The sequence below is a fragment of the Chiloscyllium punctatum genome, chromosome 36 (assembly GCF_047496795.1).
Source record: "Chiloscyllium punctatum isolate Juve2018m chromosome 36, sChiPun1.3, whole genome shotgun sequence".
Classification (NCBI taxonomy): domain Eukaryota; kingdom Metazoa; phylum Chordata; class Chondrichthyes; order Orectolobiformes; family Hemiscylliidae; genus Chiloscyllium; species Chiloscyllium punctatum.
In genome coordinates, this window is record NC_092774.1 from 59,019,500 (window position 1) to 59,046,970 (window position 27,471).

The 27,471-nt window shown below is 45.5% G+C and overlaps 1 long non-coding RNA gene across 1 annotated transcript; it reads right to left on the reverse strand.

Moving 5' to 3' along the window:
* Nucleotides 1-291: 291 nt before the first annotated feature.
* Nucleotides 292-26,949, reverse strand: LOC140460538 (uncharacterized). Its single transcript, XR_011954171.1, has 3 exons — nt 26,836-26,949; nt 13,873-14,834; nt 292-3,660 (listed from the first exon to the last, which is right to left on the reverse strand). It is a non-coding gene; the product is annotated as an uncharacterized lncRNA (long non-coding RNA).
* Nucleotides 26,950-27,471: the final 522 nt, after the last annotated feature.

Here is a 27,471-nt window from a genome sequence, read left to right on the forward strand (position 1 = left end):
ACAGTTGGATAAATAAATTGCTGATTGTTGATTTTAAAGTGTTGGGGATTTATTCTTATCACTAGAGCAGGTTACACCACTTTTCATGCTAATTTTACAGATTATTGGGCGACACGCTCCTCTGGGTGTTTCTGTTTGAGAAAGGCGGTGCTGTCAGCCTTCGCTTTATAAGAGTATTGACGTGATGTACTGCTGAATGCAATGGAGTCAACATGAATCGCAGCCTCTCACTGTGGTTGTGGGTGAATCACCTTAATTTGGCTCTTAACTCAGAAACTGCACACAATTAACTGCTGAAACAATGATTTACACTTTATTGTATGTAACAACACAAATAAAACTCCTCAAGTAACCAAGTTCAACCTCACTCACAACTTGGCTATCTCCCAATTGATGGCTGAATTTAACTGAGTTTCCACCAACAGTTTATGTCTCTGGAAGTGGTCAGGGATTCAATTCAGCATTCTTCTTCCAAGTACTGCTGCTACATCATTCTGAGGTTGAATTCTGGTGGAGATTCCTCACTTTCAAATCTGTGATGTGATGTTTCTTTCGATTCTAACACCACCTCCCCACACTTCTGGAGATCTCTGGTCTGTAGCTTACCTTCTTATCCTCGAGGTTTAGTGCTTTGTTTGATACAGCCTTTCCTGCAAAAAACCCTTTTATGTCAGGGCCTTCCTTCCACAGACAAACTTAATTGTCCTTTTGTCATGAGGTTATTAAACACTTAGCTCATCTGTCCCAGGAAACAGTTTGTTGTTTTGCGTCCTTCTTCCCAGGGATGGTTAACTAGCAGAAATTAGGCCATTCAGTCTGTTCCACTATTCAATCATTGCAGATACGTTCCTCAACCCAATTCTCCCCGTAACCCTTGATACTTAAGAATGATTAAGTCAGCTCCACCATTCAATGAGCTGAATGGCCTAATTTCTGCCTCTGAGATCTTCTGATGTAGCAGTTTCTCAGTGGCCCTTTTGTTTCTTGGTCCAGAAAGAGTTCCTGCTGACTCAGGGAGTTTGGAAAGTTCTGCAGTTTAAAGGACCACACCACATTCCCCTCTGCCTCCTCTTGCGATAGTGGCAATTCCCAAGATCCCTTGGTATCCCTGAAAACAATCGAGGTGTCTGGAAATCTCTGCTGCTACTCTGGAACAGAAGGATTATGGGGAGAAAATTCAGAAATCTGATGTGCAAAGAGACTATGGAGTTCTACGCCAGGATTCTCTCAAGGTAAACTTGCAGGTTGAGTCAGTGGTTAGGAAGGCAAATGCAATGAAGGCATTTATTTTGATCAGACTTGAATATAAAAGCAGGAATGTACTTCTGAGGCTCTGTAAGTCTCCGGTCAGGCCACAATTGGAGTACTGTATGTAGATTTGGGGCCCATATCTCAGGAAGGATGGGGTTGAGAAACGTATCAGCCATGATTGAATGGCGAAGTAGACTCAATGGGCTGAATGGCCTAATTTCTGCTCCTATGGTCTGATGGTATGCTGATGTGAGGAGGGGGGAAAAGAGATGAAGAGAGAAAGACAGTTAAGGTGAAGCTCGATAGAGATGAAGGAAATATAAGAATTGTATGATAAATGGCAGAATACATAGGAGCACTGGCATAGAGGGGTCTGGGCATATAGATCCGTGGAAGTGGTAATGCAGGTGGGCACGATGGTCAAGAAGGTACACAGCACGCGTCCTTGAGTGTAAGAGTTACATTACAGCTGTTTATTCTGGCCACATTCGGAATATTGTGTGCAGTTCTGGTCACTGTGCTACTGGAAGGATGTGGGTGCTCTGGCTGAGGATACAGACAAGGTTCACCAGGACATTGCCTAGTCTGGAGGGCACTCGTTACGAGTAGAGGAGGCATAAACCTGGATTGTTTTCTTTGGAAAAACAGAGGCTGAAAAGAGACCTCGACAAAATGATGAGAGACACAGATTGGCTGGACAGGGGTGGCAGGGTAGCTCAGCGGTTCGCACTGACACCTCACAGTGCCAGGGACCTGCGTTCCATTTTAGTGTCAGGCAACTATCTGTGTGGAGTTGGCACATTATCCCTGCACCCCACCTCCCGTGTCTGCGTAGGCTTCCTCTGGCTGCTCCGGCTTCCTCCTACAATCCAAACATGTATAGGTTAGGGTGGATTAGCGATGCTATGTTACCCATAGTGTCCAGGGAGCGGCAGGTTAAGTTGGATTGTCTGTGTGTAAATTGCCCCAGTGTTCAGGGATGTGTAAGTTCGGTGCATTAGTCAGGAGTAAATGTAGATAATAGGGGTAAGGAACGGGTCTCTATGTGTTAATCTTTAGAGGGCCGGTATTGACTTGTTGGGCTGAATGGACTGTTTCCACGCTCGAGGGATTCTGTGATAGTCAGAGGTGTTTTTTTCCCCTCCAAAGTGGAAAGGTCAACTAAAAGAGGGCACAGGTTCAAGGTGAGCAGGGGACTGTTTGGGGGAGAGATGGTGGGGGTGGGGAATCACACAGAGGGGTGGTGGGGGTTCCTGGAACGCACTGCCAGTGCAGGTAGTGGAAGCAGGCACCTTAACAATGTTTAAGGTGTATCTTGATAAACACATGAACGGGAGGTGAACAGAGGAACAGAAACCACACATGGGCAATAAATAGCAGGTCTAAGTAAGGATTAAGAATGAGCACAGGCTTGAGGGTGTGTGTGTGCCTAAACCAAGTGAGATGGGCCTGAGACTGTGCTGTATTGTATTGATACAGCTTTCCCCCACTATTTGAAAGTAGAGTGTTCCTTTCATAAGCCGAAATGGCCGAAAGCGAAGAAGCAATTACCATGAATTAATTTGTATTATGCCTTTCTTTGTAAAAACGACAATCCTCTTCAGATTTCTTTCGGTTTGTGGGAGCAGGTATTAATGTAGGTCTTTTGTAAAAGTGAAGTAGTGGAAAGCGAACTTTGGAAAAGTGGGGGATACCTTTATGCTGATGGAGGAGAGATGGGGGTGCAATGAAGAGGGGTGGATGGAGGGTCAGGTGGAGAATAAACACAGAGACCAATTGAGCAGCTTGGCCTCGCCCTGTGCTGGAGACTCAATGGGACAGAGACAAATGTATCTATTTCAGGTATACCTGCAGAATGCTCCATCCAGGATAAAAAAAATGTCCTTCATCTGCTTCAGCATACAGGGCAGATGAGCAGTTTCTCCCCGGTGTGGACCAAGAGGTGATGCGACTGAGTGAAGCCTTTCCCGTGCTGAATGCAGGTGAATGGCCGCTGCCCGGTGTATAAATGCTGATGAATATTGGGCAGGCGGGGAAGGGAAACCGTTCCCACATTTTCATGATTTCTCCATGGTGCGGGTGTCCTCGTATTTCTCCAGGTTCAACAATCAGTTGAAACTCGCTCACGCTTACAGCCTGTGTGTGGTGTGACTGGTGAACCCGCTGATAATTGGAGGACTCTCATTCAGTCTGTATAGCATGTTCCAGTCACTGCTCTGGTGTGTGGGTATGTGAGACTCTGAGTTTCCAGTCACACTGACGCTTAAAACCTAACAAAGCAGGCAGACCTTCTCCCCTTTGTTTTCAAGGCCATCAATATCCAAGGCCTGGTGAATCAATCGACTGTCAGACTTCGATGTGATGTTTGGTCTGAGATTTCTGCCTCCAAATTCTTCTCTTGTAATATTCCTGTGGAAAGAGATTGCAAAGGTCATCTCTGTCAGTCCACAATAGAAAATCAAAACACACAATTCTAGTTTCTGTGGAACATTCTTTCCTCTCTTAATACCCAAGATCTTTGTGCTGATCTATATGTAAATGTATACAACAGGGTAATGTGGTGGATTGCATACTCCATGAAGAGTTCACTCAAGTTGCTGAATTGACATCTATCATGCGGTATTGACATTCTTACTGAAGATATACAATATTCTGCAGTACAATATTATGAGCTCAGAAACAACTGCAAATCAGGCTTTTAGAGCCACAAACATTCCATCAAATATGTACCATATACCCCAGACTTATCTGTCTTATATTAACACACGGTTGTCTTACATTTCCAAAAGACTCAGATTTAAGTTTTAAGAGTGACTTTTTGTAAAAGAAGCCGTCTTTTGGACTCCTTCCATGCTATACTGACTCTATTACTGGAAATACATCCATACCACCAGGATTCATGGATCAATAACGTGAGGCTTATCTTTACCCTCTTATAATTTTCTGTTGCATAACTGTTTCGACGAATGCCAACGCTTTTCACCAGTCATAGAGTCAGAGACATAAAGCACAGAAACAGATCCTTCAATCTAACTTGTCCATGCCGACCGGATATCCAAAATTAGTCTAGTTCCATTTGCCATCACTTGGTCCATATCCCTCTAAACCCTTCCTATTCATATACCCATCCAGATGCCTTCACCACTTCCTCTGGCAGCTCATTCCATACACACACAACCCTCTGCAAAAAAAGGTTGACTGCAAGGTCCCTTTTAAATATTTCCCCTCTCGCCCTAAACATATGCCCTCTAATTCTGCACTCCCCCTATCCCAGGGAAAAGACCTTGTCTATGCACCTCATCCACACCCAAGTTTTTATAAACCTCTTTAAAAAACACACACTCAGCCTGCGATGCTCTAGGGAAAACAGCCCCATCTTATTCAGCCTCTCCTTGTGGTTCAAACCCTCCTACCCTGGCAACAGCCTTGTGACTCTTCTCTGAATCCTTTCATGTTTCACAACATCCTGCCTATAGGCGGGAGACCATAATTGCACACAATTTTCCAGAAGAAGCCGACTGAAGCTGACTTTTGCAGAGTCTGCTCCCTGCTTGGATTCATACTCTCTGCCTCCTGTTGCTGCAAGTGAACAGTGCTTCCCCTCTTCTCTCTCCCTCCCAGGATAAGGAATGGAAAGGGGGAGACATTGCTTCACTCCCAGATTTTGCCCAGAAGAGCCCCCCTATTGTCTGAATGCACAGGTTGGACCATGAGCTTCTGAAGCTACTGCTGCTCCTCTCTCTCTCTGAATGAAGATTGATCTTCACCCCAGACTTCAATTCCCTTCCTCTGTCCAAACATCTGTGAGCACAGCACATCTTTGTTGAAGTAAGGCATCTTTCCTGAATGTTACAATTAAAGGGGTGTCTTCCCCCTGATATTCAAAGGGATGGTCAGTCAGAGAAGGACCATGCCTTGTGTTGTGTGACATGTGTGACAGTTGCAACAGGATGTCCCAACTCCTATGCTCAATTCAAAGTTTGTGAGAAGATTTGTAGCTCGGGTGCTCATTGTTGTGGTTCTGTTCGCTGAGCTGGGAATTTGTGTTCCAGACGTTTCATCTCCTGTCTAGGTGATATCCTCAGTGCTTGGGAGCCTCCTGTGAAGTGCTTCTGTATTGTTTCCTCCAGCATTTATAGTGGTTTGTCTCTGCCGCTTCCGGTTGTCAGTTCCAACTGTCCGCTGCAGTGGCCATATTGGGTCCAGGTCAATGTGTTTGTTGATCGAATCTGTGGATGAGTGCCATGCCAGAGAACAGCCAGGGAATTCCGAGAGGTATGGCCTCTAGGCATTTTTCCAGCACCACATTTTTCAACTCTGGATCTGGGACAAGGTGTGTGGTGTGGGGGTGGGTGGAGGGGAGGGGAAATAAGGAAACTGGTGAAATCTACATTGATCCTATGTAGTTAGTGCATCACAGGGGTAACGGGGGCCGGTCTTAGGGAAGTGGACGATGTAAGCAGGGGAGGAGCGATGTAAAACAAAAGACTTCAAATCATATCAATATTATGTATGAATTGAACTTGGTGTGTGTATGTCCTCTGCCTTATAGGCACTGGACATCTCACCCACTTGCAAGTGCAAAATAAAGGACACTGCTGATTCAGATTTTGTCTCGGACTGCAATTATTGAGTTGTGTGAGCTTTGTTTCTCACAATTGGGGGCTGTCTGGGATTTTTTTTCCATCACCGGGGGGAGTGGCTGGCCTTGGACACTGGGAAGACGCGTCCTGTTCCCCATTGAGGAGCGGTCTCGTGTCCTGGTTTGGTCTGCTCCCTTGGGCGACTGGTACGAATCCCACAAGAGAGACATCTGAATCAGACAGGGATAGGCGTACGATAGAAAATACGGCGACAAGGGGCCAGGCAACTCTGTGCACAGACCAAGGTAAGAAACCTGACTTTTAAGTATTGCCTTGGTGGCCGGGATTGAGTTTTAGTAGTTAATAAGGGACTAACGAAGGAACTCAATATGGGTTGTGCCGTGGGTAAGGAAAAAGCCTCCGGGAAAACAAAAGAAGGAAAAAGCAATGGAAATGGAGGGGGGGTCCCTTACAACATGCCTCCAGAAAGTCCTTTGGGGAGGATGTTGTGGAATTGGCAAAATAATACTTGTACAAGGGAAAAAGATGATTAAATATTGTTGCTTCGTATGGACTAAGGAATCCATTCTTCGTCCCGCCTCTTCTGGCCAAAATTCAGGTCGGACAAAGACTGAGTTTGTAAATATCTGAATTTATTTGTCAATGAGTGAGAGAGAGAGAGAGAGAGAGAGAGAGAGAGTGAATGAAAAGAGCTGTACAGCTGGTAGAAAGTTTAACCCTTTGTGATTTGGTTTGAATGCACCAATTTGTTTGTTGGTGATTGAATGTTTGCGTTTTATTCCCTGGAGTTTGAGTTCCGGGACTGTTTTGAATCTGATTTTTATTATGGAAACTTAACATGATTTCTTTAAAGGTTAAGGATTCTATCGAGATTATGAAAAAACAGAATGTTCTTCTTCCAGGTCATGACTGCCTTACTATCAGTTTCTAACTAATCTCTTTTATCTTTACATAAAAACGATTTATGGAGGACAGTTGAAGTTTCAGTTCAACATTAGATTGTGGTAAAAACAAAATTCTTTGGTTAATATCTGTGACCTTGGATTCGGCCATTGTTCATGCATTAGAAGTTTTTTTTTTAACGTGAATAGACAAATTCTTTTAAGGCAGCTCTGATTATTTCACGACCTATAGTATTGTACTTGAGCAATGATTGGTCTGCACTACTTGAGAAAACTAATTTTGGATTTAAATTAAGGGACTAAAACTGGGTGATTACAGTGGATTTCAAAATTGAGAACTGTATGCATTTTACATTTTGAATATTAAATACTGAATTCAGTATTTAATATTCAAAATGTAAAATATATTTACAAGTTGGAACAGGCTTTAAAGTTAGTCAAGCATGAATTGATGAATTGGTGTTTGAAGTTATGGGGAGCTAGAAATATTGCAATATTTCTTTAAAAAAGAAAAAGGGGAAGAACGTAATGACTTATCCCCTTCGGGAGGGACCAATAGGGGACAAAGAGATTGGGTTTGTAAGTGTCCCCCTCAGCAGTGGGGAGGTCAGAACATTTAAAAAAGAAATGAAGATCCTGGTTGAGGATCCGGTAGGGTTGTCTGAACAAATTGATCAATTTTTGGGGCCCAGTCTGTATACCTGGGCTGAGTTAATGTCTATTTTGAATATACTATTTACTGGAGAAGAAAGGGGACTTATATGGGGAGCAGCCATTAAAATTGGGACAGGGAACACCCCATTGGAGATGAGGATGCTGGACAGGGAGAGGTGAAGTTTCCCCTCAGAAACCCCCAGTGGGAAAATCAAAATCAATGTCAACACGGTCAATTACTGTTTCGGGGGTAAAAGGGGAAGGATTTACTGTTCCAGTATTTGAACCTATGATGATAGAAGGTCCTAAGGATAGGGTCACAGGGGAACTGTTGTATATCTCTGATATAGGAAGTAACATATTAGGGAGAGACTTAATTATCCTCTTAGGACTGGGGATTGGAATTCAGGAAAAAGAATTAATGAGGGAAGAAATGAGGGAATTGAAAGACCTGATTCTAAAAGGAATAAGAGAGGCAGTTCCGAAGTCACAGAATTTGACTAAAGCCTTTGAAGTTAGACAGGAGAAAGGTGAGACTCCCTCAGCTTTCTTGCAAAGATTAAGAGACTCAATGCGGAAATATTCTGGAATGAACCCTGAGGACCCAGTGGCACAGGGTCTTTTGAAAGTACATTTTGTGACAAAGGAATGGCCAGATATACAGAGAAAGATACAGCAGATAGAAGGGTGGAGTGAAAAGCCATTAGATGAATTGTTAAGAGAGGCACAGAAAGTGTTTGTAAAGAGAGAGGATGAGAGACAGAAACAGAAGGTGAAAATGATGGTAGCTGCGGTTGATGAGATAGTTAAGAAAAGAGTGGAACCAATAGTGAGCAACCGGAGCGGTGGGTGGCAGCATGTCGGACAGAGAGGACAAGGGGGAGCGTTTGATAGAGGGTTCGAGCGACAGGGGCAGAGCTGGAGGTCTCCACAGGCAGGATGCTATTATTGCGGAAAGATAGGGCACTTTAAGCGGAAGTGTCCTGCTCTGAAAAGGGAAGAGAGGGCAATTCCGCTTATGAATTTTGATGAAGAATAGGGGTGTCAGGGGTTCCTGCCCTCGGGGGCCCACCAGGAACCCTTGATAAACCTGAAGGTGGGACCCTGTAGGGAAGAGGTAGTCTTCCTAGTAGATACGGGGCAGCACAGTCATCGCTGAATTTTAAACCAAAGAAAGTAGGAATATCAACACGGTCAATTACTGTTTCGGGGGTAAAAGGGGAAGGATTTACTGTTCCAGTATTTGAACCTATGATGACAGAAGGTCCTAAGGATAGGGTCACAGGGGAACTGTTGTATATCTCTGAGATAGGAAGTAACATATTAGGGAGAGACTTAATTATCCTCTTAGGACTGGGGATTGGAATTCAGGAAAAAGAATTAGTTGTACAAAGGCAATGTTGACAGAGGATGTGGAGAGAGAGATAGACCCTATTGTATGGGCTAGGGAAGGGAATTGTGGAAAACTACACATCCCTCCCCTTGAAGTAAATTTTAAAAAAAGGAAAAGGGGACGTTGTCTGTGAGCGACAATATCCCATTTCCATAGAAGGTAAACGAGGACTGCAGCCAGTAATTGAAGGATTGATTAGAGTTGGAGCCATGTAAGTCTCCTTATAATACCCCAATTCTACCAGTGCGGACATCTGATGGAACTGATCGATTGGTGCAGGATTTGAGAACATTAAATTGAATAGTACAGATCAGGCACCCAGTGGTGCCAAACCCCTATACCTTATTAAGTGAGATCCCTCATGACCACAAATGGTTTAGTGTGATAGATTTAAAGGATGCCTTTTGGGCTTGTCCCTTGGCAGAGGAAGGTAGGAATTTGTTTGCCTTTGAGTGGGAAGACCCTAAGACAGGACAGAAACAGTAATACCGGTGTACTGTGCTTCCCCAGGAATCCCCGAATTTATTTGGACAGATGTTAGAACAAATTTTGGAGAAATTTAGCAGCCCCAAGGGGACTACCCTGTTGCAGTATGTAGACGACCTCTTAGTAACAGGAAAAAAAAAGAGAAAGAGTAGTAGAAGCCACTAACAAATTATCGAATTTCCTGGGTCAGCAGGGACTGCGAGCATCTAAAAACAAACTACAATATGTGGAGCAAGAAGTGAAATACTTGGGACATTTAGTTAGTGAGGGAAAGCGAAAGGTAAGCCCGGAACGGATAGAGGGAATAGTGGGGATGCTACTGCCCAGCACGAAACGGGAGTTACGCAAATTTTTGGGTCTAACGGTTTATTGCAGATTGTGGATTGATTCCTCTGCACAGAAGACTAAGAAATTATATCTCAAACTATTAGAGGGGAACCAAAATGTCTAAGTTGGGATGATGAGGAAAAAGACCTAGTTGAGAAACTCAAAAGAGATCTGATCCATGCCCCCGTGTTAGCCTTACCTTCTCTAGATAAACCTTTCCACCTCTTTGCTACCGTGGATAAGGGAGCGGCTTTGGGAGTATTGACCCAGAGGTGGGGAGGAATGAGACAACCAGTAGCATATCTTTCAAAGCTACTGGATCCAGTATCCCGGGGGTGGCCTGAGTGTGTGCAGGCTGTGGCTGCCACTGCACTGTTGGTGGAGGAAAGCAGAAAGCTTACATTTGGGGGAGCCCTAATAGTAAGCACTCCACGCCAAGTGAGAACAATCCTAAACCAAAAAGCTGGGCGATGGTTGACAGACTCGCGGATTCTGAAATATGAGGCAATATTAATACAAAAGGATGATCTAGTGTTGGTCACTGACAATTGTTTAAATCCAGCTGCCTTTCTTTGGAAAGGGGAAAGAGACTCTCCTCAGAATCCAGGGCACGATTGCTTTGACATTATAGAATACCAAACTAAGGTCCGCATGGACCTGAGAGATGTTCCACTTCATGCAGGGGCTAGACTTTTTATAGACGGATCATCCCGGGTGACTGAAGGGAAAAGACATAATGGGTATGCAGTCGTAGACGGGACAAACAGTAGTGTGGTGGAGGCAGGACGGTTGCCAAATGGGTGGTCAGCTCAGACTTGTGAACTCTATGCATTGGAAAGAGCCCTTAGGGCATTAGAGAATAAAGAGGGAACAGTATACACTGACTCTAAATATGCATTTGGTGTTGTGCACACTTTCGGTAAGATATGGCAGGAACGACGGCTGATCAATAGCCGAGGGAAAGAATTAGTACATGAAGAATTGATTAAACGGGTCTTGGAGTCCCTATTACTTCCCTGAGAAATAGCAGTAGTGCATGTAAATGGTCATCAGAAAGGAAATGAACTAGAAGTTAGGGGAAATAGATTAGCCGATGAAGTGGCTAAGGAAGCAGCCCTGAACCCACAAGAAGTGGTGATTCATTCCCTAATACCTATTGTCCCAAGTCCTAGGGAAGCTCCTATATTTACTGAAAGCGAAGAAAATGAATTGAGAGCTTTAGGGGCTGTAAAAACAGCAAACGGGCATTGGAGGTTACCTGATGGAAGGGAAATGTTAAACAAAATGATGATGCGAGAGATTATGGCTGTCCTACACCAAGGCAGCCATTGGGGAGTACAAGCAATGTGTGATTTAGTTCTTAGGGAATATGGTTGTAAAGAAATATATACAATTGCTTAACAAATATGTGAGGGATGTATAATATGCAGAAAGGTAAATAAGAAAGTCTTGAGAAAACAGACCTCGGGAGGAAGAGACCCAGGATTGAGACCTTTCCAGAGTATACAAGTAGATTATACTGAACTCCCCAGGGTAGGAAGACTAAAATATATGCTAGTCATAGTAGATCATCTATCTGTTGGGTTGAGGCATACCCCCTAGCTACCGCCACTGCGAGTGGAGTGTCTAAAACAATATTGGACCACATGATTCCCCGATATGGGCTCGTGAACCATATTGATTCCGACCAAGGAACTCACTTTACATCTAAAGTGTTACAGGGGGTAATGAAATGGTTGGGAATTTCCTGGGAGTTCCATACTCCATGGCACCCGCCATCATCGGGAAGGATTGAGAGAATGAACCAAACACTCAAACGACAGCTCTCTAAATTGATAATAGAAACCAGACTCCCTTGGACCAAATGTTTACCTATAGCTCTCTTGCGAGTACGAACAGCCCCAAGGAAAGATTTGGGACTATCCCCCTATGAAATCTTATTTGGATTACCTTACTTGGGAACGAATGGAGAATTGCCAATTCCCGAAACTAAAGATTTGTTTTTCAAGAAGTACATACTGGGCTTGTCCTCCTCTTTGTTTTTCCTCAGGAAACAGGGTTTATTGGCACAAACTCCACCCCTTGAATTCACCGTTCATCCCATCCAGCCGGGCGATTGAATCTTAGGAAAATCATGGACAGAGACTAAATCGCAGCCGGACTCGGAAGGGCCGTACCAGGCTCTTTTGACTCCCGAAACGGCAATAAGGACAGCGGAGAAAGGCTGGACTCATTACACTCGGATCAAAGGGCCAGTGGAATCTCCAGTTGAGGAAGAAGTCTGGACACCTATGAGATACAATGAAATGAAACGTTTGGGATAGAAATGAAAGCAAATGGGAAGGATTTCTTGGGCTATTGTTCTTCAATTAGTGTAGGACAGGGAAAACGGGTAGAACTACTGGGTAATAAGATACAATCTTTCACCCCTCCCGATGATCCTAAAGTAGTAAAATTTATAGAGGTAAAGGACTTGAAACAGACCATTGAAATAGAAACTGGGTACGGGGATGCAAATGCCTGGGTTGAATGGGTAAAGTATACTGTGAAAAGTCTGAACAAAAGCAATTGCTATGCATGTGCCTCCGGTAGGCCAGTGGCCCAGGTGGTTCCCTTTCCAGGTGGTTCCAGGTGGAAGCGAGACAGGAAGGGCATGAAATGTATGATAGCCCTGTATCAAGATGAGACTGCGTGGAATGATAGGAATTGTACCTCCCTATCTCTGATGTTCCCTCCCTTGGAGAAGAAAGATGCAAAAGTTCCCCCCCTGCTTTCTGGCGCAGTTGGAAATCACACATCGTGTGTGCGTAGACGAGGTACAAGTCGGTCGTAAGATTTGGGGGAGCTGAAATTATGTACAGAGATTAAGAATGTTACCGAAACGGAGAAGGGAGGGAACTACTCAGCACTAAAGGTTCCCCGAGCGGATCTGTAGTGGGACTGTGGAGGCAAAATATTGAGACCCACGCTACCTCCAGATTGGAGAGGGATGTGTACAATTGTACAATTGGCAATTCCATTTACCCTGGCATTTGAGAAGGAAAAGATAGGAGGGAAAAAGGGAAGGGGTAAGAGATTACTGTTAGACACTTCTTTCGATGGCAGGATTTATCTCGATTCTGTAGGAGTCCCTAGGGGGCTACCTGATGAATTCAAGGCTCGTAACCAGATTGCAGCAGGCTTTGTGTTAGCTCTCTTTTGGTGGGTAACAATTAATAAAATGTAGATTGGAGGAAATATATAATTGTTTTTGTATTAGCTAAAATTGTATGTCAGAATGAGATGTGCCAGTAAAACAATGGCAGACATTACGGACAAATAGATAAGATGTTGTGAGGGGATGAAGTTAAGCCAGATACGCCTGTACAAACAGTAGGTATAAACATCTGCTTCCCACTTTTACAAAAACACAGGAACAAACCCCAATTAAAAGGGTCATAGGGATCAGAACAGCCTCGGGAAAGGCACAGGTGAAGGGGGTAGATAATGATGAAGAAAGAATATGCCCAACAATGACCTACAGCAGGATGAGGTCAAACAGCCTTGTGAGGCCAGAAATAAGCATTTTGTCACAGACAAGGCCGGATAAGGCAAGAGATAAACAGGGGTAATGGGGGCCGGTCTTAGGGAAGTGGACGATGGAAGCAGGGGAGGAGCGATGTAAAACAAAAGACATCAAATCATATAAATATTATGTATGAATTGAACTTGGTGTGTGTATGTCCTCTGCCTTATAGGCACTGGACATCTCACCCACTTGCAAGTGTAAACTAAAGGACACTGCTGATTCAGATTTTGTCTCGGACTGCAATTATTGAGGTGTGTGAGCTTTGTTTCTCACAATCAGTGAACTGCTTTTTTGTTAGAACCACAAGTTCTTGATTTATTTTCACAACTTACTGATATTCACATCTGCACATTCAATGTCCAACTCTGACATCAGAAATGACATGACACCATTAATTTTTTCTTACAATAATCCAACAAACAAATTAATAACACAGTGAATACCAAGTCTCATTAATATAAAATTAAATTTGACCAAATAAAATGTAAAATCGAGATGTGAGATAACAAATGGGGGAAGGGCAGAAGGCAAGAAATGCAGCATCATAGAAGGTGCTCCTCCAGGGAGTGTATTTTACCAACTACAACTGCTAAATATAAACAAACACTCTGACATGATCCTCCGGTTTTAATGTAAACCATAGCCCCATACAGTAGGTACCATTTAAATAAGTTAATAGATACAAGCCTTGAGCAAATCCAGCCTCCAGCCGGACCCCCCGCTTCTTGGAGCTCGGACCTTCCTCCAGCTCCGGGGGGTTGTTGAGCTCCTGGGCTCCGGCCGCCGCCGAAGAAGCCGCGGGCGCCGGCTCTCTCTCCTCCACCGCCGACATTTTTAATTTGTTTTCTCGTTCACCCGGTAACCGTCACCTCCCCCTTCCCGGGCCCCGGAAATTATACAAAAATAAACAATAAACCCCCCACCACCGGGGACTGTCTCCTTTTCTTCACAACTTTTGTTTGAAAAGTTCCGACTTTAATTTGAAATGTATTTTAAAGGTATTTTCTGAGGTAAACGATGTCTGTCTGCCCCCCTCCCTCCGTCAGAAACCGTCCGCTGAGTCGATGAGAAAACCGCAGCCTCGCGCCGCCATCTTTGTTTTTATTCTTCATTCCGTCTCCTCCTTCAGTGACGCGCGTCATCCACGCCCCCTCCAATCAGAACGCACCTTAGTCCACCTGACCAATGGCGGCCGGCTTTGCAGTTAGAAAAGCTGCCACAACCCGGAATGTCGCTCTCCGATTCGCCCGCACCGTCCGCAGCCTTTGGGATTGGTGGAGAGGTTCACAAGCCCTTCACTCTCCCCGCCCCTTTTCTACAATGGGCTCGAGGGGTTCAGGAGGAAGGTGTTCTCACTCATTCATTCAACAGGAGATGGACTCAATTTACTGTAAGGGGCTGTGGGGGTACAGTGGTCATGTCTCATGTTGAGGAGGAAGGTGTTTCCTCTCATTCAACAGAAGAGGACCTATTTACTACAGAGGGTTTTTTTCTGATGCAGCTGTCGTCTCCCATAGAGCCCTGAGGCTCAGGTTTAAATCCCACTGCTCCAGTCTGTGTAATAACATACTCAATTTTTTTCAGTCATAAGTCACACAACTATAGTCCAACACGTCTATTTGAAATCGCACAGGCTTGGAGCGTAGCCTCTTCATCAGGTGAAGACATGGAAAACAAAACGTGCAGGAAAGAGAATTCAGATAAATGACCAGCCATGGATGGTGATGAAAGACAGAGCATCTCAACAGTCAATTACCTATTCCCATTCCTATTTCTGATCTTCTTCATACATGACAAGTTGTATATTTTCCAAACATTAATTTTATTTCCATGGTTTAAAAATGATTATTTAAGAATGGTCAGTTTATTCTTTCTCACTTGAGCACATTGTGACCCATAACTATTTAGATACCACTGTTAATATCATAGCCCCTTTAATGAGATATCAGAGGAACAATTCATAAACAAAATTTGACACTGAGTCACTCGAGTAGACACTTGAACAGAGAAAGCGCCCGACAGATATTGGGAACCGAAAGGTTATTGAAGTGAAATGTTAAGAGCAGGTGATCACCCCCAATAAGGGAACTCACCTGACTGACCTAATTATTATCACCACAGTATCCAGTGTTACTCTTCACCGAACACTGATTACTTTCCTCTTCAGTTTAATGATCCAACTATCTTTTGAATGCCATAATTGAATCTGACTCCAACACACTCTCTCGCAGACCATTCCAAAGGTCAAAGATTTTCAATCATTAATGAAATATGTTCTGGATCTCTCCCAAAACACAATTCATATGGATCTAGCTTCAAATCATTTGCAGTAACTTCTTCACATGGACAAATTTGCAGCTTAGAGCATTTGTTTAAATTTGATATCATATTGGGGTGGCACAGTGCTTGGCATTGCTACCTCACAGCACTAGGGACCCAGGTTCAATTCCAGCCTCCAGGTGAGTGTCTGTGTGGAGTTTGCATGTTCTCCCTGTCTGCATGGGTTTCCTTCCACTGTCCAAAGATGTGCAGGTTAGGTGGATTGACCATACGAAATCGCTCTGTGATGTGTAGGTTATGTGGCTTAGTCATACTAAATGCAGGAGAATGGGATGATCCTGGGTGGGATGGTCTTTCGTGTGTCAGTGCAGGCTCAATGGGACAAATGGCCTCTTTCTGCACTGTCAGGATTTTATGTACCTGTCTGATTTCTTGCACATGCTACTTTCTGAAAGGGACATTTTACTGTCATGTTCAGTACTGCAGTCTCTATATTTTCATACATACCTCTAAATTAGGTTGGAATGAAATCCCCCCATTTCACTGTATTTTAGCTACCATTCCCCCCCACCCCTTCCATTCCTGATTTATTTTTCCATTATCTGTGTTATGATTCCCTCCTCTTTATATATATTACTGTAGACAGGCTAAATCGAGTTACCATGTCTCTAAAATATGGAGATGAAATATGATCGCATACTTTGAGTCCATTACTACAGCTTGTTAAGGTCTCTTGCCAAAGAGAACTCTTAATCCTGCATCCTTCGGTACGATTATATTAGGATATCTGGTCAGCATGGATGAGTTGGATTAAATGGTTTGTTTCCGTCCTGTGCATCTCTATGACTATGACTATCAAATAAGGGCCAGGAGTCGGCTGGTGGGACTAGTTTAGTTGGGGATCATGTACTGAACGGTCTGTTTCCAGACTGTATGACTACACAGCCTCAAATGAATGGGGATCAATCCCAAAGAGATATTAAAGGTCTCGAGCAGCACCTTAGGCACATGTGTGGACCCCTTCCAGATAACTGAGAGCAGTGGGGCACTGTGAAGTTCAGTACGTCAGTTAGCCAGCAAGTTCTCTCTGGGAGACTGGTCTCGAGAAAGGAAGCGGTTTCCTGTCCCATCAACTGGACTGTGGATCAGTTTGGAGCAGGTCCTATATCTCTGACAACATCGGCGGACAGAGTCGAGAGTGTGGTGCTGGAAAAGCACAGCAGGTCAGGTAGCATCCAAGGAGCAGGAGAATTGACGTTTAGGGCATAAACCCTTCATCAGCAATGAGGCTTGTGGGCCGGGAGGGCTGAGAGATAAATGGAAGGGGGGTGGTGTTGGGGAGAAGGTCGCTGAGAATGTGATAAGCAGATGAAGATGATTGGTCGGAGAGGAGGGTGGGGCGGATAGATGGGAAAGGTGATGGACAGGTCAGGAGGGCGAGTGGAGGCTTGGGGCTGTGATAAGGTGGGGGGGGGGGGAAAAAGAGGAGGAGGAGGAGGAGGATACATGAGGAAACTTTTGAATTCCACATTGATCCCATGTGGTTGCAGGGTCCCAAGGTGGAATAAGAGGTGTTCTTCCTCCAGGCGTCAGGTGGTAAGGGTTTGGCGATGGAGACAGCCCAGGACCTCAATGATCTTGATGGAATGGGAGGGGGAGTTGAAGTGTTCAGCCACAGGGCGGTGGGGTTTGTGGGTATCCCAGAGTGGTTCTCTGAAACAATCCACAAGTTGGCGTCCTGTCTCCCCGACGTAGAGAAGACCACATTGGATGGAATGGATACAGTGGATGACACTGGTGGAGGTCGAGGTAAATTTCTGTTGGATGTGGAAGGTTCCTTTGGGACCTTGGATGGAGGTGAGAGGAGTGGTATGGACACATGGTTTACACTTCCTGTGGTGGCGGGGAAGGGGCCGGGAATGGGGTGTGGGCTGGTTGTGGGCGCATGGACCTGGCGAGGGAGTCGCAGGGAAATGGCCTCTCTGGAATGCTGATAGGGGTGAGGAGAGAAAAATATACCTGGTGGTGGGGTCCGTTTGTAGGGAGCAGAGGCTGATGTGATGTATCCGGAGGTTGGTGGGGTGGAAGGTGAGGACGGTGGAGGGTGGGTTCTGTCCTTGTTCCATTGGGAGGGGTGGGGTTCAAGGGCGGTGTTGCAGGATGTGGAGGAGATGTGCTGGAGGGCATTGTCGACCACGTGGGAAGAGAAATTGCGAACTTGGAAGGAGGAGGCCCTCTGGGATTTTCTACGATGGGATTGGTCATCCTGGGAACAGATGCGGCGGAGGAATTGGGAATAAGGGATTGAGTTTTTACAGGAGGTGGGGTGGGAGGAGGCGTAATCTCGCTAGCTGTGGGAGTCGGTGGGCTTGTAGTAGATGTCCACGGTTAGTCGGTTGCCAGAGATGGAGAGGTCTTGGAAAGGGAGATGGTCCAGGACAATTTGAGGTCGGAGTGAAAGGTGTTGATAAAGATGATGAACTGTTCAAACTCCTGTGAGAGCATGAAGTGGCACCAATATGGTCATCGATGTACTGGAGGAACAGGTGTAGCTAAGGAAAATGGACTGTTCCACGTACCCGACAAAGAGGCAGGCATAGCTGGGTCCCATGTGGGTGCCCATGGCTACCCCTTTAGTTTGGTACATTGGTTTGGATGCCATCTGAGGTTTGTGCGAATCACTTCAGTGGGAACGTGCAGTTCTGGGCTCAGTGAGCAGCACTGCAAGCAAAGCTCACAGAATCCCTACAGGGAAACAGGCCCTTCAACCCAACAAGTCCACACCGACCCTCTGAAGAGTAACCCACCCAGACCCATTCCCCTACCCTATTAGTCTACATTACCCCCTAAACAATACACTGCACCTACACATCCCTGAACACACTGGGACAATTCAGCTTGGCTAATTCACTTGCTCATGTTTGGATTGTGGGAGCACCCAGAGGAAACCCTTGCAGACATGGGGGGAGAATGTGCAAACTTCACAAAGACAGTCACCCTGAGGGTGGAATCGAACCCTGGTCCCTGGCGATGTGACACAGTGGCACTAATTACTGAGCTACTGTGCTGCCCGTGAGCCAACCTGGGGTTGGGGGAAGATGGGAGGGATGTGGGGGTGCTGTCTCGCAGAAAACAAAGAGAGCTCGCTGATGGTCCCACTGCACCCACTGTCAGAACAGGCAGGAGGTTCAGTCCTGGGGGTGACCCACATCAGTGTCACTAGCGGAATCTGCTGGTGCCCCCTCTGGTGTCTCTGCAAGTTACTGGACAACGTGAACCTCCGGCTGCACTTGGGGCAGGCAAACAGCCTCTCCCCGGTGTGGACCCACTGGTGCCTCAGCAGGTTGGAGGCCTGGGTAAAGCCCTTCCTGCACTCAGGACAGCTGAACGGTCTCTCCCCCGTGTGGACCCGCTGGTGGTCCAGCAAGTCAGAGGAGCGTTTAAAGCTCTTCCCACATTCAGGGCAGATGAAGGGCCTCTCCCCGGTGTAGCCCCGCCGGTGGGTCAGCAGGTGGGAGGATTTTCTGAAGGTCTTCCCGCATTCAGGGCAGGGGAATGATCTCACCCCAGTGTGGACCTGCTGGTGGGCCACAAGGGTAGAGGAATGGGCAAAGCTCTTCTCACACGCGGGGCAAGAGAATGGACTCTCCGCAGTATGGATCCACTGGTGGGCCAGCAGGTTGGAGGAGCTGGTAAAGCCCTTCCTGCACTCTGGGCAGGGGAATGGTTTCGGAATGGCAGCCGGTGACAAGCGGTGTCCCGCAGGGTTCAGTGTTGGGGTCACAGCTATTCGCATTATATATTAATGATCTGGATGAAGGGACTGGGGGCATTCTAGCGAAGTTTGCCGATGATACGAAGTTAGATGGACAGGCAGGTAATACTGAGGAAGTGGGGAGGCTACAGAAGGATCCAGACAGTTTGGGAGAGTGGTCCAGGAAATGGCTGATGGAATTCAATGTGAACAAATGCGAGGTCTTGCATTTTAGCAAAAAGAATAAAAGTATAGACTACTTTTTAAACGGTGAGAAAATCCGTAAAGCCAAAGTACACAGGGATCTGGGAATGCTAGTCGAGGATTCTCTAAAGGTCAACATGCAGGTTGAGTCCGTGATTAAGAAAGTGAATGCAATGTGGTCACTTATCTCAAGAGGGTTGGAATATAAAACCACCGTTGTGCTACTGAGACTTTATAAAGCTCTGGTTAGGCCCTATGTGGAGTACTGTGTCCAGTTTTGGTCCCCACACCTCAGGAAGGACATACTGGCACTGGAACGTGTCCAGCGGAGATTCACATGGATGATCCCTGGAATGGTTGGTCTAACATATGAGGAATGGCTGAGGATCCTGGGATTGTATTCGTTGGAGTTTAGAAGATTAAGGGGAGACTTAATAGAGACGTACAAGATAATACATGGCTTGGAGAGGGTGGACACTAGGAAATTGTTTCCGTTAGGTGAGGAGACTAGGACCCGTGGACACAGCCTTAAAATTAGAGGGTGTCAATTCAGAACAGAAATGCGGAGACATTTCTTCAGCCAGAGAGTGGTGGGCCTGTGGAATTCATTGCCGCAGAGTGCAGTGGAGGCCGGGACGCGAAATGTCTTCAAGGCAGAGATTGATAGATTCTTGTTGTGTCGAGGAATTAAGGGCTACAGGGAGAATGCGGGTAAGTGGAGTTGAAATGCCCAGCCATGATTGAATGGCGGAGTGGACTCGATGGGCCGAATGGCCTTACTTCCACTCCTATGTCTTATGGTCTTATGGTCTCTTCCCGGTGTGACTGCACCGATGAGACTCCAGGGCAGACGGGAAACTGAAGCATTTCCCACAGTCGCCACACTTCCACGGTTTCTCCATGGGGCAGGATTCCTCGGGTTTCTCCATGGCTGAAACTTCAGCCGCACACAAACGTGTATACAGCCCCTCCCCGGTGTGAATTCCTCTTTCCAGGCTGTATAACTGTTTCTGGCTCCACACTCAGTGCACTGCAACAGTAGGGTCTCTCATCCAGTCCCACTGATGCTGAAAACGTTATGAAACAGGAACCAAAAAGCATTGCTCCATTTCACAGAATCAGAGTTGAAAATCTTTGCTGTCCCGATGGATTGAGTGACTGTCAGACATTGATGTGAAAATTATGACTGCAGACGCTGGAGATCAGATTTGAAAAGTGTAGCGCTGGAAAACACAGCAGGTCAGGCAGCATCCGAGGAGCAGGAGAGTCAAGCATAAGCTGTTGATTTTGAAACTTCCGTCTTCAGATAGTATGTAAAAAGAGATTACAAAAGTCATCATTGTCAATCCGGGGGGAGGTGGGGTCGGAATGAGACAACAAGGTATTGACACCGACACCAGAAAGAAACTGAACATAGAGACGTGGCAAATGTTAGTGGCAAGCCAGAGTCAGAGAGAGACACAGCACAGAAACAGACCATTTGGTCCAACTGATCCATGTCGACCAGATATCCAAAATTAATCTAGTTCCATTTGGCAGCATTTGGCCAATAACCCTCTAAACCCCTCCTATTCATATACCTATCCAGGTGCCTTTTAAATGTCATAATTGTACCAGCACCCACCACTTCCTCTAGCAGCTTTGTACACACACTACCTTCTGCATGAAAACGTGCCCCTTAGGTCCGTTTCTAACAAATTGCTCTCCATCTAAACCCGTAGCACTATGGCAATCCCAGTCTATGTTTGAAAAGTTAAAATCCTAACAATAACCATCCTATTACTCTTACAGGTAACTCAAATCTCCATACAAATTTGTTTCTCAATTTCCCACTGACCATGAGGGTGTCTACAACACAATCCCAATAAGGTGATCATCCCTTCCTTATTTCTCAGTTCCAACCAAATAACCTTCCTGGATGTATTCCTAGGAATATCCTCCTTAAGTCCAACAGGAATACTATCCCTTATCAAAAACACCACTCCCTCTCATCTCTTGCCTCCCTTTCTATCCTTCCTGTAGCATTTGTATCCTGAAACATTAAGCTGCCAGTCCTGCCCATCCCTGAGCCACGTTTCTGTAATTGCTATGATACCATATCCCATCTTCCTAATTATGCCCTGAGTTCAACTGCCTTCCCTGTTCGGCCTCTTGCAATGAAGTAAATGCAGTTTAATTTGTTCGCCCTACCTTGCTCTCTGCTTTGTCCCTTCCTGACCTGACTGTTTGACTCACTCCCTTTCCCAACTGTACCAGTCTCAGTCTCAGATTGATCTCTTTCCTCACTATTTCCCTGGGTACCTCCCCACGGACCCACCTTGCTAGTTTAATTCCTCCCGAGCAGCTCTTGCAAATTTCCCAGCCAGTATATTAGCTCTCTTTCAATATTCAGGCTTCTTGTACAGGTCACATCTACTCCAGAAGAGATTCCAATGATCCAAAAATGTGAACCCTTCTCCCATGCACCAGCTCCTCAGCCATGCATTCATCTGCTCTATCCTCTCTATTCCAACCCTCACGAGCTCATAGCACTGGCAGTAATCCAGATTTTTCTTGACTCTATGACCTCTTTTTTTTAATTTGTGCCTGACTTTCTACACTTTCCCTTCAGAATCGCATCCTTTTCCCTTCCTATGTCATTGGTTCCAATGTGTACAATGACCTCCAACCGGTCCCTCTCCCTTTTGAGAACATTCTGCACCCTCTCTGAGACATCCTTGATCCTGGCACCAGGGAGGCGACACACCATTCTGATTTTTCGCTGCTAACCACAGAAGCGTCAGTTTGTATCTCTGACTAGAGAGCCCTTTATCACAATTGATCACTTGGAACCCGACGTACCCCTCATTGCATGAGAGCATGTCTCGAGACCAGAAACTTGGCTGTTCGTGCTACATTCCCTGAGAGACCATCACCCCCTACATTTTCCAAAACAGCAGACTTGTTTGAAATGGGGACAGCCACAGAAGACTCCTACACTACCTGCCTACCCCTCCTACCTTTCCTGGAGTTAACCCATCACCCTGACTGTAGCTGCGGCTTTTTTCCCTTCCTATCATTGAGTCGCTGCAGCTTATCCACACAATCCAATAGGATTTGCAAGCAAACACACTTACTGCAGACATAATCACCAGTAACATGGATACTTTCTCCAATCTCCCACATCTGACAGGAAGAGTAGTGATTAACGGCTCCATTTCGGAATGGCAGGCAGTGACCAGTGGGGTACCGCAGGGATCCGTGCTGGGACCGCAGCTTTTTACAATATATGTAAATGATATAGAAGATGGTATCAGCAATAACATTAGCAAATTTGCTGATGATACAAAGCTGGGTGGTAGGGTGAAATGTGATGAGGATGTTAGGAGATTACAGGGTGACCTGGACAAGTTAGGTGAGTGGGCAGATGCATGGCAGATGCAGTTTAATGTGGATAAATGTCTGGTTATCCACTTTGGTGGCAAGAACAGGAAGGCAGATTACTACCTCAATGGTATCAAATTAGGTAAAGGGGCTGTTCAGAGAGATCTGGGTGTTCTTGTCCACCAGTCAATGAAGGCAAGCATGCAGGTACAGCAGGTCATGAAGAAGGCTAATAGCATGCTGGCCTTCATAACAAGAGGAATTGAGTATAGAAGCAAAGAGGTGCTTCTGCAGCTGTACAGGGCCCTGGTGAGACCACACCTGGAGTACTGTGTACAGTTCTGGTCTCCATATTTGAGGAAAGACATTCTGGCTATTGAGGGAGTGCAGCGTAGGTTCACGAGGTCAATTCCTGAAATGGCAGGATTGCCTTACACGGAAAGACTGAAGTGACTGGGCTTGTATACCCTTGAGTTTAGAAGACTGAGAGGGGATCTGATTGAAACGTATAGGATTATGAAAGGATTGGACACTCTGGCAGGAGGGAACATATTTCCGCTGATGGGGGAGTGCCGAACCAGAGGACACAACTTAAAAATACGGGGGAGACCATTTAGGACAGAGATGAGGAGAAACTACTTCACCCAGAGAGTGGTGGCTCTGTGGAATGCTCTGCCCCAGAGGGCAGTGGAGGCCCAGTCTCTGGATTCATTTAAGAAAGAATTGGATAGAGCTCTTAAAGATAGTGGAGTCAAGGGTTATGGAGATAAGGCTGGAACAGGATACTGATTGGGAATGATCAGCCATGATCATATTGAATGGCGGTGCAGGCTCGAAGGGCTGAATGGCCTACTCCTGCATCTATTGTCTATTGTCGAAGAGCATATCACTCTCATAAAGGCCACCTTTGCTCCTTCACAATCTACAGACCCAGAAAATAGCACCATCTTTTTGCTCTAAAAATGTGCTCCGGGCTAACACAGTACTTGTGATTTATATTTTTAAAATTTAATCAAGAGACAGATGTCAGTAAAACATATAATCAAGAAAGAATCCACTCCATTCACGACTGCAGACTTACAGCTAAGTTACACATTAAAGACTATACACTTCTCTGTTCCTGTTCTGTGAGCTCCCCCACACAGGTTCCTCCATGGTCAGCTGTGAATTTTGCTGTTCATTAACCTTTCCCAGATGCACTGCAATGTTCAGTAACTGTGCAGATTCACTGCAATGTAAATTTCTTTTTCTCTCTCCCTCATTTTGGACTCCTATCCATGCCCCTATAAACCTCTATAAGGTCATCTCTCAGCCTCCTACGCTCCAGGGAAAACAGCCGCAGTCTTTTTAGCCTCTCCCTATAACTCAAACCCTCCAACTCTGGCAACAGCCTTGTAAACCATTTCCAAACTCTTTTGAAGTTTCACAACATCTTTCTAACATAGGAGACCAGAACTGAATGCAGTATTCCAAAAGTGGCCTAACTCATGTCATGTACAGCCATAACATGACTCCCAACTCCCGTACTCAATGCTCTGCTCAATAAACGCAAGCGCCACCAAACGCTTTCTTCACTACCGTGTCTACCTGTGACTCCACTTTCACAGAACTACAAATCTGCACACCATGGTCTCTTGATGCAGGAACACTCTCCACAGCCTTACCATTAAGTGTGTAAATCCTGCCCTGATGTGCCTTTCCAAAATGCAACACCTCACATTTATCTAAGTGAAACTTTATCTGCCACTCCTCGGCCCATCAGCCCATCCATTCAATTCTAATTTAGATTGAACTTTCTTTCCTCTCTTATTTCCTAAACGCTGAAAATCTCCATCCCAGACATTCTCCCTCCATTCTCACTTTGCTGAACCTAATCCGTGCTGTCCCTCATCCTGAAGGGTCTGGTTTACGCTGATTTACAGCCCACGCTAGGGGGATCTAATTGAATCATACAGAATACTGATTGGCCTGGACAGGGTGGATGTTGGGAAAATGTTTCCATTGGTAGGAGAGACTAGGCCCCAAGGGCACAGCCTTAGAGTAAAGGGAAGACCTTTTAGAATGCAGATAAAGAGGAAACCTTTGTAGTCAGAGAGTGCGAAACCTATGGAATTCATTGCCACAGAGACTGTGTTGGGCAAGTCACTGAGTATATTCAAGACTGAGATAAATAGGTTCTTGTGAATCAAGGATATTGAGGGTTGCGGGGAGAAAGCTGGAGAATGGGGTTGAGAAACTTGTCAGCCATGATTGAATGGTGGAGCAGACCTGATTGGCTGAATGGCCTAATTTCTGCTCCTCGGTCTTATGGTCTCTTGCTGTCCTGGACATAGTGAGAGAATTGGGAGCAGGAGTAGGCCATTTGGTCTTTCAAGCCTGCACCAACATTGAACTGGATATGAATATACCTCCATCTTGGTGGATAGGCTGGGACCTTTTTTACTGGAGCATAGGAGGCTGAGAGGTGATCTTATCAAGCTTTATAAAGTCATGAGGGGTATAGATGAGGTGAATGATGGGTCTCCTTTCCTTAGAGTGGGGGTTTCAAGGTTAGGGAGCAAATTTTGAAGGTGAGTGGAGAAAGGTTTAAAAAAGACAGGAGGAACACCTTTGTTTTCCCATAGATAATGGTTCGTATGTGGAATGAATGTTCAGAGGAAGCGGGGACACAGGTACAGTTACAATGTTTAAAAGACATTTGGATAAGGACATGAATGTGAAAGGTTTGGACGTGTTATGGACTAGGCCAGACCACTCAAAACATTCTTAAGCAGGCAGCGCAGACCGTAACTTTGCTATTTGTTTCAGTAAGTGCACAGTGAAAATTACCCAAAGTTAGCTAGGTTGACTACCAGGATTTAAAACAGATAAATGTATTCACAAGAATACAGAAGGAAACACAAAGAACAGAATATAGAATACCTACAGAACTCAGTCTGTCTAAACTAGACTTAATTATGCTGTTCCAAATGTACACAACAGTCTCAATAAACAAACCCCTTAAACATACAGTAAAACTGAAACAGAGGCTGATAGGTCGAAGTTACAAGAGCAGAACGAGAGTGAGTTTAACAACCTTTCTGCACAGTCCACTGCTGAACTCACTCAAACAAGGCCTGAGCTTTCACAACAGATCACTCGTCTTTCATTATGCAGGTCACTTCAAAAACATAAAAGCTTGGGCCTAAAGTCTCATCTGTTGACATATAAACAAAAAAGCCAACGAATACCTTTTTCATTTCTGTACTAAACCATCCATTTTGGAGTCCGGGGCCACTTTACCACCTCTCTGAAAAAGACCAAGGACACGGTATCCTTGAGAAGAAGGACCAGCTTTGTGACAGAGGGATGTGGGCCAAACACTGGCAGATGGGATTAGTTTAGTTTGCGAACATAGCATGGACTAGTTGGACTGAATGGTCTATTTCTGTGCTATATGATTCTGTAATGGTCTCAAAACCATTTTCTTGCTTTCCCCATAACCATCCACTTCTTTGTTGTTCAAAAGTCAGATGACCTCAGCCTTGAATATATTCAATGACCCCCCTAATTACAGGAAGTCATCCCCATTTCTGAACTCAATTCCTCTTGCCTTGCTGATTGCTTGCTGCACCTGTCTTACAACTGGCATTGACTGGTGTAGAAGGACACTGAGGTCCCTTTGTACATCCACACATCATTCCTGATGAAGGGCTCGTGCTCAAAACGTCGACTCTCCTGCTCCTCGGATGCTGCCTGACCTGCTGTGCTCTACAAGCACCACACTTGACTCTGATCTGCAGTCCTCACTTTCTCCACCTACCAATATATTATCATTTAAACCATGCACCTCCTTTCTGCCTTTTTTTTAAAGCAAGAGGCTTTAACTTTACATTGTGGCACTGCATTTGTTGTGCGTTTGCCAATTGAGACACAGACCTGGACCAACTTTTCCAGAGTCTGTCCCCTCCCTGGATTCACTCCCTTTCCCTTCAGTTCGTGCAAATCAGCTACTGAATCCCAGAACGAAAAAGAAATGAAAAAGTGGGTGAGAAAAGAGAATGCCGTACCCACAGATGTTGGACAGAGTTGCAGTCTGGGGTGAAGCTCAACCTTCATTCAAAGAGAGAGAGGAACAACAGCAGCTTCAGAAACTCACAGCCCAACTTCCACGTTCAGACAAAGAGGCTGTTCTGAATGGCAGGAGGACCAGGCTCCTTCCGGTCCTCCGGGTCTCACCATTGGTCCTTCAGAAGAAAGCCAAGCGCCGTTTCCGCGGACAGCGACGAGCATGCTCAGTGCTTTTGCTGACACCGCAGTACATGCGCAGTTGTTGCTGACACCGCAGTACATGCGCAGTTGTCGCTCACACCGAGAAGCATGCGCAGTACGCTCTGTGGAGGTGCTGGCTTGACTGACAGATTTTAAGCGTCCAAATGTCAGTAGGAGAAAAAAAAGCTGCAGCCACAATTTTATTTTTCCCTGTGGACCGACATTTTATTCCTTTTGAATTTCGTCCGGCTTTGTATGTCTTTTCCCCATGTTAGAGGAAGTCCAAAACTAGACGGCATAGGTTAAGGGTGAGAGGGGAAAGATTTAAAACGGACCTCAGGGGTAACTTTCATGTAGAGTGTGGTGTGTGTATGGAATGAGCTGCCCAGAGGAAGTGGTGGAGGCTGGTACAATTACAACATTTGAAAGGCATC